At 39.0% G+C, this 13347-nt stretch overlaps 1 protein-coding gene across 2 annotated transcripts in view; it reads right to left on the bottom strand.

Moving 5' to 3' along the window:
- The window catches only part of PPM1B (protein phosphatase, Mg2+/Mn2+ dependent 1B), an 87677-nt gene extending 75014 nt beyond the window's left edge, over window positions 1–12663 (bottom strand). The window contains exon 1 of one of the 2 annotated variants that reach the window (XM_027555144.1): window positions 12197–12663. The gene's annotated coding sequence lies outside the window, so the exon portion shown is untranslated. The remainder of the gene's footprint in view (window positions 1–12196) is intronic. The other variant, XM_027555146.1, reaches the window with a different exon arrangement.
- Between the last annotated feature and the right edge of the window lie 684 nt (window positions 12664–13347).

The raw sequence follows: 13347 nt of genomic DNA, 5'->3' as shown, positions 1-13347 counted from the left end.
CTGACAAACAACTAATCTCAAAAATATACAAGCAAATCCTGCAGCTCAATTCCAGAAAAATAAACGACCCAATCAAAAAATGGGCCAAAGAACTAAACAGACATTTCTCCAAAGAAGACATACAGATGGCTAACAAAAACATGAAAAGATGCTCAACATCACTCATTATCAGAGAAATGAAAATCAAAACCACAATGAGGTACCATTTCACGCCAGTGAGAATGGCTGCTATCCAAAAGTCTACAAGCAATAAATGCTGGGGAGGGTGTGGAGAAAAGGGAACCCTCTTACACTGTTGGTGGGAATGCAAACTAGTACAGCCACTATGGAGAACAGTGTGGAGATTCCTTAAAAAAGTGGAAATACAGCTGCCTTATGACCCTTAGCAGCAGCAGCAGCAGGGCTTAAGGCAGCTGCCTTATGGTAATACACACCGAGGAAACTAGAATTTAAAGAGACACATGTACCCCAATGTTCATCACAGCACTGTTTATAATAGCCAGGACATGGAAACAACCTAGATGTCCATCAGAAGATGAATGGATAAGAAAGCTATGGTACATATACACAATGGAGTATTACTCAGCCATTAAAAAGAAATACATTTGAATCAGTTCTAATGAGGTAGATGAAACTCGAACCTTTTATACAAAGTGCTGCTGCTGCAGCTAAGTCGCTTCAGTTGTGTCTGACTCTGTGCGACCCCAGAGACGTCAGCCCACCAGGCTCCCCATCCTTAGGATTCTCCAGGCAAGAACACTGGAGTGGGTTGACATTTCCTTCTCCAATGCATGAAAGTGAAAAGTGAAAGTGAAGACGCTCAGTCGTATCTGACTCTTAGCGACCCCATGGACTGCAGCCTACCAGGCTCCTCTGTCCATGGGATTTTTCAGGCAAGAGTGCTGGAGTGGGTTGCCAATGCCTTTTCCGTTATACAGAGTGAAGTAAGCCAAAAAGAAAAACACCAATACAGTATACTAATGTATATATATGGAATTTAGAGAGACGGTAATGATAACCCTGTATGTGAGACAGCAAAAGAGACACAGATGTATAGAACAGTCTTTTGAACTCTGTGGGAGAGGGAGAGGGTGGGATGATTTGGGAGAATGGCATTGAAACATGTAAAATATCATATAAGAAATGAATCGCCAGTCCAGGTTTGATGCATGATATAGGATGCTTGGGGCTGGTGCACTGGGATGACCCAAAGGGATGGTATGCAGAGGGAGGTGGGAGAGGGGTTCAGGCTGGGGAACACGTGTATACCCGTGGCGGATTCATGTTGATGTATGGCAAAACCAATACAATATCGCAAAGTAATTAGGCTCCAATTAAAATAAATAAATATATTTTTTAAAAAAAGAAACAAAATTACACAATGGGATACAATGCAACACTATTTAAAAAGAGGAATAGATCAACAAGGAAGAACTCTGCAGAAATGTTAAGTTAAAAAAGGTTAATTGTATAAAAAGACATTCCATATATAATTATGTACAGAAACTACAAAATCTCTTAAGACAGTTCTGTATGTTACACACAGATACATATATATACATGGAGATTGTATATGCAACAGAAGGCACAACATTCAAGACAGTGGGAAAGAAAGGATGGTATCCAGGAAGACTACAGAAGGGCTTCAACTGTATCAGTAATGTTCTACATCCTAAACTAAAGCTGCACAGTGGGTACTTTGGGGTTCTTTATTCTTTTTATGTCTGAAATATTCGTTTTTTAACGTGTGATTTTATACACTATGTATAGGACTATAACCAGATATATTTTATGCTTTGGGGGGACATAAGCAAAACTTCACAATTTCAACCATGTGAAAAGCAATTATACCTTGAATAATACATCAGGACACAGGAGAGGCAACATATAAACACCAGTTTTATACCACTACTAAAAATATGATGAGAAAAAGGAGAATACAAACCGGTGGGGGGGGGGGGGTCAGCAAACTTATTCTATAAAGCACAAACAGTACATATCTGGAGCTCCGCAGGGCCATATGGTTTGTGTCACCGCTACTTAACTCTGCCGCTGTAGTGGGAAAGCAGTGAAACAGTATGTAAACAAATGAGCATGGCTGTGTTCCAATAAAACTTTATTTATGGAATCAGGCAGCAGACCAAATGTGGCCAGTAAGCTATGGTTTGATAACTCCTGTCCAGATCTATCTTTTAAAAAGATATCAATAAACCCATTAAGTCAAAGTCTGAAGGAGAAAGATTTCCGTAGTAACAAAATATGCCATGAATTACCCAGTAATCTCAAAAGAGAAAATGTTTCTTGTCCAGGGAGACATGGAACAATCACCACCTTAACCCAGCCATGAAACAGCACCACAAATAGTGCAACCAGTCATTCTGTAATACCTCCTGATGTGATGTAACACGAAGCAGCGTCACCTATGAAAGAAGTATCATGGCCAAATGTTTCACCTGAATTTAACAGTCTTCAGTGAAGTTAATCAGAGAAATTCTGAATACAGGACATTTTACAAAATAATTGGTCTCTTCAGAAACTCATTTTTTAAAACTAGTGTTTAAATTTAAAAGAGAACTGAGATACAACAGCAAATGCAATGTAATGCAAGATCCTTCACTAAACCTTGGTATGGAAAGGAAAAAACCTATAGAAGACATTATGATTGAGGATTACATGACTTCTAGGAATTAGATAACTATACTATGCATGATATAAGTATTTTAAGTATAAAGGAAATGCCATTTTTTGGAGATTCATACTTAAGTATTTAGGGGTGAAATGACATGATGTTTCTAATATATTTTCAAATGGTTCAACAAGATTATGGATGAAGCAAATATGGCAAAAATATAAAATACCACTGAATTTAGGTGGTGGTATGTGGGGGCTTCTCTGGTGGCTCAGACAGTAAAGAAACCACCTGCAGTGCGGGAGACCCGGGTTTGATCCCTGGGTTGGGAAGATCCCCTGGAAAAGGGAATGCCTACCCACTCCAGTATTCTTGCCTGGAGAATTCCATGGACAGAGGAGCCTGGCAGGTTACAGTCCCATGGGGTTGAAAAGAGTCGGACACGACTGAACAACTTTCACTTTCACATGGGAACTCAGTGTACTGTTAACAATATTCCATAGGATTAAAAATTTTCATAACACAAAGGCCAAAATGCGATGGGATTATATATTTATTTTTTCATCGATATCCTCCACAAATATTAGTCTTAAGTTTAAGTAAAAGTTCTTAAGGTCGTAAACTTTCCTGAAGTTCACAACCCTGATGCTTTTCCTTTTAAGCATCTGATTTCTAAAAGTGAGAACAAAGCAAATTACAAGGTAAGACAATCTAATTATACTGCCGTTTGATTTTTTGTACATTTTATAAGGATTCTTAATATATAAAGTATGCTTCAGTTCAGTTCAGTCGCTCAGTCGTGTCCGACTCTTTGCGACCCCATGGACTGCAGCACACCAGGCCTCCCTGTCCATCACCAACTCCTGGAGTTTACTCAAACTCACATCCATTGAGTCGGTGATGCCATCCAACCACCTCATCCTCTGTCATCCCCTTCTCCTCCCACCTTCAATCTTTCCCAGCATCAGGGTCTTTTCCAGTGAGTCACTTCTTCGCATCAGGTGGCCAAAGTATTGGAGTTTCAGCTTCAGCATCAATCCTTCCAATAAAATACACTTATAGTTCCTTTATAGCATCTTTACTTTTTACCATGTATGACAATTCATATACACGATTACTCCCTTCCTCATCCCACACATGGCAGACTGATAATCTTTGTCCCCCAAAGTATCTAACGCTAGCAGACACTATGTACTAAATAAAAACTGAACAGCAGGAATCTGTGTCCATACCTTTAACACAATAAGCATCAAGTTCCTGAGAAGGAATACAAACCTTCCTTCCCTCTTCTTACTCTCTATCCTCCTCCCCCTAAAAGATATTGTTTTTTTATGGGAAAATGTATTCAACAAATGTTTACATAATAGAGATAAATGGATAAATCTCCACACAAAACATAGTTGTTATCCTTATGTAGCTCATACTTTGGAAGAAAATGATAATCTTAAAACTGAGCTCTAAATTTAAGAATCAAAAGGACCTCAAGACATCATATGGTCCAGCTCTCTGTCTTAACTCAAAAACATTACATTACAGATTAAGGCCACTAAATCCAAGAAAGAATATATAACTCACGAAATCACAGAATCATTAAAAGGTTCAGTGGGAATCTCAAACAGGGCCTTCCGCCTTCTGATTTACCAATATCATTTAGAAGCTGTAGTCACAGCAGTTATAGCAATAAGAGAACGCACTCAAATTATAACATTCCAAGGCTCTATGGTAACGACTTCACATGGAATAGTCCAACTCAACAATTTTATGAAATAGCCTCACTGTACAAAAGAGAAAACTGAGGCTTAGAAACATTAAGTAATTGTTTTAAGTTATCCGATCTATAGCATGATGGAAGAAGGACTTGGATATAAGCATTCTGACTTTATAGAGTCTATGCTTCCTATCACCTTCCTTCCTTTAGAAATGTTTCCAAGAAACATAAATCCCTATTAGTACAAAGGTTTCTTACACTTAATATACACCTACAAACATACACAAGTTAACAGTGTCAAGCATCGGACAGCATTACCTAAAAGCAAAGAGTAGCAAAAATTCAGAAATATGCATCTAAATCTTTGGAAAAGATGCTTCACACACATTTGTGAAAGTCATTCTCATCTAGCTCTGTGGATGTAGACCAGTTTTCATTCTCAAGTGACGTTAAGAATTTTACCATTACCAAAGGCATTACTCTCAAATAACAGGGTTAAGGCTTAAAAACACTCTTAACTGCATCACTGTTTGGTCAGCACCTCTGCTGCTGCTAAGTTGCTTCAGTCGTGTCTGACTCTGTGCGACCCCATAGACGGCAGCCCACCAGGCTCCGCCGTCCCTGGGATTCTCCAGGCAAGAACACTGGAGTGGGGTGCCATTTCCTTCTCCAGTGCATGAAAGTGAAAAGTGAAAGTCAAGTCACTCAGTCGTGTCTGACTCTTCGCGAGACCATCTCTCAAATATAGTCCTGAAGCTACTGCTTATCCAGCATCTCCCAAACTTTGTTAGCCAAATATTACAAACCAACTAACCATCACACTTATTTTTACCTTGTTAGATAGTTTTCAGTCCCCTTAAATCCCAGGATCAATGTTATTCTAGCCAGCTCTCTATCATTAACTATGCATCTCTACTCCTTTATATTCAATACCTTATACCTGACTCCATAATAGCCATGTAATTAATATATTTCCAAACAAAAACAGAACACCTACTTACATGAATTCCACTCTATAGGATGGTCAGACTTAGACCTACTTACATGAATTCCACTCTATAGGATGGTCATAAAGTCTGAACATAGGTATTATGTTAACATATTCTATAACATCAATAAACCATTTATCGTGTATGGTTTTTTATTGTTGTTTCCAGATTTGGTGGCCACCCTGTACTTAAAAAAGAGCAAGTAAGCAGAGACAGAGGCAGAAAGAGCAACATAAATCAAAAGCCCAACAGCAAATAAACTGAGCTAAAATACAAACCTATCACTGAGAAAAAGACTCAAGATGTTAAGAGTAATAACATCCTAAATTATCACTAATTCCTTAGACGCCTCTACTTCCCTTACAAACTAGAGTCGGATTTTATAAAACAAAAACAAAATGAAAGTATAACTGAATCTATTATGTCTTAAGCTAAAAGTTACTATTTCACTTTCACATTCTGATTCAAAACACTCCAGAACAGTTGAACAGAAAGAAGCTAAACTCAATTTCCTTACATTTAGCACCTAGAATCACCAACACTTTATGAATGATAATTTTAGAAATCAAGTAAGGTTATTTTTGCTTCGTTTTTCAGTCTAAAATATAAGCACTCAAAGATGTCCAGATGTTGAACAGCTTAATGAACCTTGTCTGAATTACAGTCTTTAATATATTCAAAAGTTCAAGTTCTGCACATCAGAGTTTTGATAAAAGTGATAAATACAGTTACAGGAATACATTAAAAGTGAAACCAATACTCTGAAGGCTTATTCGGGTGTTATAAAGGGAGTCTCTTAGGTCATGAATGGAACTAGTGTTCATTTTCATATTGGAGCACTGAAATAAACAGAAGTTGATTTGCTTTAAAATAAAAAAATCATAAAAAAATCTATCTCAATTCACTGCAGCAAGCAAGATCACATGAGACTCTGACGGAATGACTCATAAATGAAAGCAAAAAACAATTATGCATTAAAACAAAAACAAACATCAAAGATCTCTCATGCTTATCTTTAAAAGTGTGCAATGTATTGTGTAAACTCAAGAAGAGACTTCTTTACCAAACTGGATGGTCACTAAAAGAAGCTATGAACAGAAAGTAGAAAACTAAGCACCTGCTTTGTCTCTTAAGTACAACAGGACATCATGCAGAAACTTACAAGGCAGGAAAACAAAGGCACAACTTCAAATAATACATAAACAGCTATGGAATTAAGGGATGCAGTTCAATATACAGGGCAATTTGAGGACAATAAACTAAGAGATGGATTGACTCCATCAGCTAACCTCAACAGAACTGTCAACTAACCAGAGATAGATCAGCAGTCACAAATCAGTGACAGTATTTCAGACAGTACTGGCCAACCACTAATATTTCAACTATGTTCACAAAAGGAAAAGGGTCTTTTCCAAACACAAATAACATATATTTTACAGGAACATCCCGTTACTTAAGCCAGACTTGTTAAAAGCCCTGTTTACCCTTCTCCCACTATTCCATCTTTTCTCCCATTCTCCTGTCCAAGAACTCCTCTATCCGAGACTGGACAGTAAATGGTGTTTTCCCCAGCTTCCCACATGCCTAACGTAGGAATCTCTTTTTTTTTTAATCTTTGGCTCTCATTTTAATCTTAGGTACAACACTATTTCCCCCTTCCTACTTCCTCTTTTCATATTCCAGTTTTTGTCCAGTTATAGAAAACCTCCTCTTCCTTCTCTCTTGTTAAAAATAGTAAAGCTCTAATCACAGCTTCTAAGCAAAGTGTAGAAAACATCACACATGCCAAATCCCACTCATAATTCAAGTCATCCATGAAAGGAGCACAGTGGTAAACTAAGGAAGAGTCTGTTATCAGAACATAAGATCTCTGCGGGCAAGGATTTTGTCTGTTTTGCTGGGCCTCCTGCCTGGAAAGTAGAAAATGGCAACCCACTCCAGTATTCTTGCCTGGAAAACTCCATGGACGGAGCAGTCTGGCAGGCTGCAGTCCACGAGGTCGCATAGGCAGACAACACTGAGCACTGAGCACACACACAGGAGCAGAGCAGCCTACTGACTAAATACTATTAAGTTCTACCAATTTTTTACTTCTCACTGGGTTGGTAACCTAAAGTAAGCAAAAGTAACAGGAAGCTCCTCATATCTAAATTTTATCTCCCTTAAATTCTATCTTTTTAGAGTCGCTTTGAGTTTATTTCCTCTTTGTAAGAGACTAAGAAGGGCCACCTGTGTTCAACAGATAAGGCCAGTTCGTTAACTCAAGTACTGTTTTAATCTGAAGAAGGAAAAACTCTTTGCCAAGACAAGTTTAAGCACCTATGAGTTATATGAACACTTTTAGATTCTCCTACTCATAAGAGTATTAACCATCCCTTTTCAAGGTTAGGAGTACACTTATACATACCTACATCAAGAAAATGCCATTATACTTAAGAATCAGTAACATTACTTTCAAGCTTTCAAAAGTGCTTTGAAATCCTTCAGAACTTTACAAATTCATCAAACCTACTTCTCAGGTATGTACTGCTTATCAAACAAAATCTATACACCTGGCTTTTTTTCTTATATAACAAACTCAATTATACCTAATGACCACATTTGAGAAGTTTTCCATGAAAAGGTTTTTCATGTTTTTCATACAAATGTGCTTTTCACTTATCACCTATTTTGAAGTGAAGGTCATTCTACAGAGATTAAAAACAGAGCCAGACAGACACAGATCTGACCCTTCCTAAATGACCACCAGTTATTGGTCCCATCTCTCAAAGTGAGACAAGTTCCTTAATATTAAATAGAAGTCTTCCAATGTTTCTCTCTCCTCTAAACCTCAGACCATGTTTTCTTTTGTTCAAAAGGATGCAAAGCACATATTCCAACTAGTACTATGTCTCTAAACTTTAAGATCTTTAATTTTCAAGAAATCAATTTAAAGCCAATAAACATAATCTTGATATTTCAACATACTCCAAAAGAAAACTCTGAATCCATTTTCACATAAGTTTACCATTACACTTATTAAGTCATAAAAGCTTTAAATCAGTAAACTATGCTTTAAATGTTACAAACCAATTAAATGTTTAATTATAAGAAGTTAAACGCTACACTTGACTGTTAAACTACTGGGTTCCAAAGTTAAATAACTTATTATGAAGTGCACATCTGTTACGGTATAGAAGGTGTGGTCAGGAGCTAGCTGCAGAAAAAGAAAAAAACTTGAGAAACTCTGTATCATGACTTAACCACAATTCAGAGCAAAATGTTTATGTCTGTTATTAACATTACAGGTACAAATAAAACACTCTGAAAAACTTGAAAAAAAAAAAAAAAGGTATAAGCAACCATATGTACTTGTTTCCTAGGTTGCTAGATGATATTAAAAACTAAATCTCAAAATCATAAAGTCTGATAAATGAAACTACAGTAGACAGACTACATTTTTGAAAGTTTTGTAATTTTAGCAAGAATTCAGTGAAGACTTATTTTTATAACACTGATTCGACTACTTGATCAAATCATTCTAAACGGTGGTGGTTTGGGGACAAACCAGAGAAAACGCCGAAAAGTGCAACTCAAGTCAAATACACACAAGGAGGTTAAATCACCTTAGAAATATTTCACTTGAAAAAAGATTCCAAAATGGCTAATCAGAGACATTAGCATACTTAAATTAGTTTAAAACACTGAAAGTTATTTTATTTTAAATCAGTGTTTTGATATAAAGAAGTATCACCACCTAAAACAAGAATAAAATAAAATGGATATTGAACTCCATGTATCTTTTTCTTCACCTATACTTGTGAGGTCAGCTGCTAGAAGCTGAGGACAACCTCTGTCATTCTATAAATTTTATGATAATCAAAGCAAAAACTATAAAAATCAATACTTCCTAATCTACAATATTTTACCTTGACTGTTGAGTTTGAGTACAGGACAGCAAGATGGACGGTAATCTAGATTACACTTCTGGGGTTTTCTCAATTTCCAGGAATCTTATCTCAAATCCCCAATTAATCAATCCTCCTAATTCACAATTCTGGTAGAATATATAATATATTCTAAAAAAAAAAACTTTGTTGCTAAAATAAATTCAGTATTTAGTTTCAATCCAAATTCTGAAATTAGCTCACTAAAGAAAAATTAAAAGAATCAGTTATAATGTGAAAAAATCATTGAAAATCCATATTCTCCCAAATCCTTACTGCTCCCTGTAATTTTCAACCAAGTATTACTTGAAAATTTTGTAATTTGAGAAACTTGTAACTCTTAGAACTCTGAAACTGTCAGTTTTTTGTCAACTAATTTCTTCTTAAAATCAGTGAACTGTGAAAGTCATATTTCACAAAAAAGTAAAATACTATGAATTTTATTTTAATAAATTAATTTTATTCATGCTATTAATATCTTATGAAGGACTACTGTAGAGTTAGGATCATACTATTTTATTACTTTCTACGTTAGATGTCAAAAAATATTTCTAAATAATTACACATAGTATACAAATATTCATATAATGTAGACAAAATGTGTAACTAACACCAATGTGTGTGTGTGTGTCTGTGTTAGGGGGAACATTCACTGCCAGCATCATGTGTAATAAATGTTTACCAATCCACCTACAAGGACATGTGTGCCATTCTTCCATTATAGGCTCAGCCCATTTTTAATGAAACACTATGATTGCTAAACAATCCAATGGCAAATTCTACTCTTCCACAAATGCCAACAGAGAGTCTATCCACACAACATTTTAATTCAAAGGACTCCATTAAAAAAATTGTGTAAGAAAATAAACTGTCAATGAGAGCCACTTTTTCTGACCTTGTCAAATTGTGAACGAGGTGTTCTTATTTTAGACACTATCCCACTTCTTTAAATGATGTATTCTTAAGGGATTTGATAATTATATGTGAATTACTAACATAAAATAGTATTTACTGACCTAGCAGACAAACTGAAAAGGCTTTCACTTATTCCTCAAGTCTTTACAGAAAATCAGACACCCAGTATAAGAAAACAGGTGTTTAAAGCTCTGTTGGTCACATTTAAAAGAAGAATCACAACATGAACAAATCGAAAGGATAATGTCCAAGAAACTGGGGAAATCTTAATGGTTATGAAAGATCAAACAAAAATACTATTCCATATTGACAATGCAACATAAAGAAACACTGCAGAAACTGTGTAAGACTTTATGAGAGCAAAAATAAATGATGAGAAAATACAAACGACCATTAAAAAAAAATAGACAAAGAAGCCACTGAGAGAAAGCAGCACAGTAAAAACCAGGATTATCCCTGAAAATCTGTTGACTAACAAAATCTGTTAAAATACTAAATAAAAGTGCTATTGAAACCATTGTCCATTCAAGAAGCCTACAAAATTATTCCTTTAATAAATTACCACCATTCAATAGTGTAATTTTAGCTGTATTTTTTAGAAGGCTGTACACTTGGAAAAGACTACTATAATAATAATTAGAATAACCTGCCTCACTATTTATTTAGAGATGCACTATTTAAAAGTAGGCCAACAACAGTAACTTTGCTATTGCCCAACAGAAAAAGTAAATTAAATAATGTCTATTAACATTCAGTGTTGGTGGCATACTTTTCCATCCACTGGAACATACTGGCTTGCACTATCTACCCTGAACAACTTACCACTTCTACATCCACGCAGTAGCGCAAATAAAATGAGTTCCTGTGTTAATCCCGCAATAAACCTCGGTAATTCTCACATCACAGGAGTTGTAAACGATTGTTAACCGAAAAAGAATGTTTCTCCTAAAATAGCTACATAACACTGAGACTACTCAAATTCCTAAATAATCCTTTTTACAAGACTCCCGCCAACTTTATTTTGATACATTAAACATGTAGAGCCTATTTTAAAAGGTAGTTAGCAGTGCCTTCATCAAAACAGCTTCCTAGTTGTTGTTATGTCTTCTCTCTAAAGTTTCCAAGTTGTTTTTAAGCCAACTTGAATACTGATGAATGTGAGTCTCTATTAAACGCTTAAAATGGGCAAATGTTCTAGAGCTAGTCAATCTGACATTGGAGGTCATGCAACTTGAAAAATGAAATAACTCTTACAACACTCACTGAGCTCTTCATTTTTAAAATAACTTCAGGGCTATTTCCACACTCTGCATTTAATAACACTATTTTTTAAAAAGGATATTAGGCTCAGTTAATTAAAAAACTGATCTGCCGCTTAAAACTGGTGAGTCTATTCTTAATGGCACTCTGGTGGATTTGGAATACTGACGATAGTAGCTTTACTGGTAAAAAGACAGACATCCGAAAAGGACTGCTGGGAAGGGCAGGGAAGGAAGCCCGGAGTCGGCTGAGAAGAGAAAGAGAAACGATTTAAAGTCACTAATGAAAAAGAAGGTGGTGAGACGCAGAGACAGAAGAGCGAGAAAGAAGATTTAACAAGGAAGTGAAGTGGAGCGCAGAGGGCAGAAGCTAATGAGGAAACAAATGGGAAAAGGTAGTGTTTTCATATAGGCATGCACCAGGAAGGAACGAGTTAAGGCCTGGAGTAGTCTCAGTGCTTTCAGATGATAGAGATGCTCGCAGAGAACAGGAACAAGCAGTTTACTTTCAGACGTTGAAGCAAACTAAAATTCCCGGCCCCGAGCCTCTCCCAACCTCGGCCGAGCGCGGAGGCGGCGGCTGGGGAAGGGGCCTAGCCAGGAGCCAGGCCCGGCATACCGCTCCCCCGGGCTCCGCGGCCCAAGAAAAGAGGCGAGGATTAGGCGGGCAGAGATCCCAGCCGAGGCTCGACGGCACCCCGAAAACGGTCCGGGGCCTCCGCGGCGCCCGCGAGCCGTTTCCCCTTCGGCGGGTCGCCCAGCGGCCTTACCTGGGGCGAGGGAGGGAGGCGAGGTCTAGGGCGTCCGCTCGCGACCGCCGCAGAGCCCCCCTGCTGCACTCAGCCCAGGCTTCCAACGGAGGCGCGACCCTGCCTCAGCCGCCGCTTCCCGCTCGGGGTCTAGGCCACCGCCTCCGCCGCCTCCGGGGCTGTTTACACCCTCGGGCCCCGCACGCCGCCGCCGCCGCCGCTGCCGCCTTCTCTCCACCCTAGCGCCGCTGCCGATTCGGCCGCCGCCACCTCCTCCGCCGCAGCCTCGTCTCTCTGGAGCATCTTCCAGCCACCAAACCCTGAGAAACAGAGACTCCAGCCGCGCCGGCAGGAAACTCCCCCGCAACTGCTAGGGGGACGAGGCGGTCAGAGCACCGGCGGCTTTTCCGCCATTGAGCAGCAGCCGCTCCGCTCCTTCTGCAACCCCCTCCCCGCACCCTGTCCTTCCCCGCCCCTCGGAGAGCCCCGCCCCCATTCCCACCCATTGGGACGCCACGCGGCCTCTCACTGAAGTCGGTTGGCTGGCCGGCCCGTCAATCACAGCCCACCCAGTCCGGCAGCCCCAGTACCTCCGTCCTTAGTTTTCCCCGTCCACAGGGCCCCGCCCCTGGGTCCTTAGTTTCCCATTGGACACAAGTGACCATCTTCAATTGGCAAGGTCAGCTATCCATCAAACACCGCCCACTGAGTGAGACCCAACCCTTCATTACCCTTTACTTCATTCAGCCCCGCCTCTGCTATGCCGCCCAGATGTCAGGGACCAACCCACCCTAACAGCCATAAGTAGAGACCGTCGTCAATCAAGTAACGCCCACCTGCGCTCTGCCTCTCAGAGCCCAGACCCTAGCGATTCACTTTTCTTATTGGTCCAAATGGTGGTCCGAACTTTCAATCATTGGCTTTCTTTACATGTCTATCACGAAACCAATTTCCAAGTCCGTCACACCGGCTTTTTTTAAATAAACGCGCAAAAGGCGGGGAAGTATTCGAAAAGCGATTGGCTCGTCCTCCAAAACGGTCAAACCCAGAAAGTCTGTGCGGAGCCTTTTCGTTCTGTGAGGACCGTGCCCCTTTATTTTTGACCTCTAAGCCTTGCGTAAAACCAAACGCCATAAAGGAGCCAATGGGCTGTCCAATTATAGGTGTGGAGG

This window comes from Bos indicus x Bos taurus, chromosome 11 (assembly GCF_003369695.1).
Source record: "Bos indicus x Bos taurus breed Angus x Brahman F1 hybrid chromosome 11, Bos_hybrid_MaternalHap_v2.0, whole genome shotgun sequence".
NCBI lineage: Eukaryota > Metazoa > Chordata > Mammalia > Artiodactyla > Bovidae > Bos > Bos indicus x Bos taurus.
Note: the sequence above shows the minus strand (reverse complement) of the source record. Positions and strands in the feature narration are given on the sequence as shown.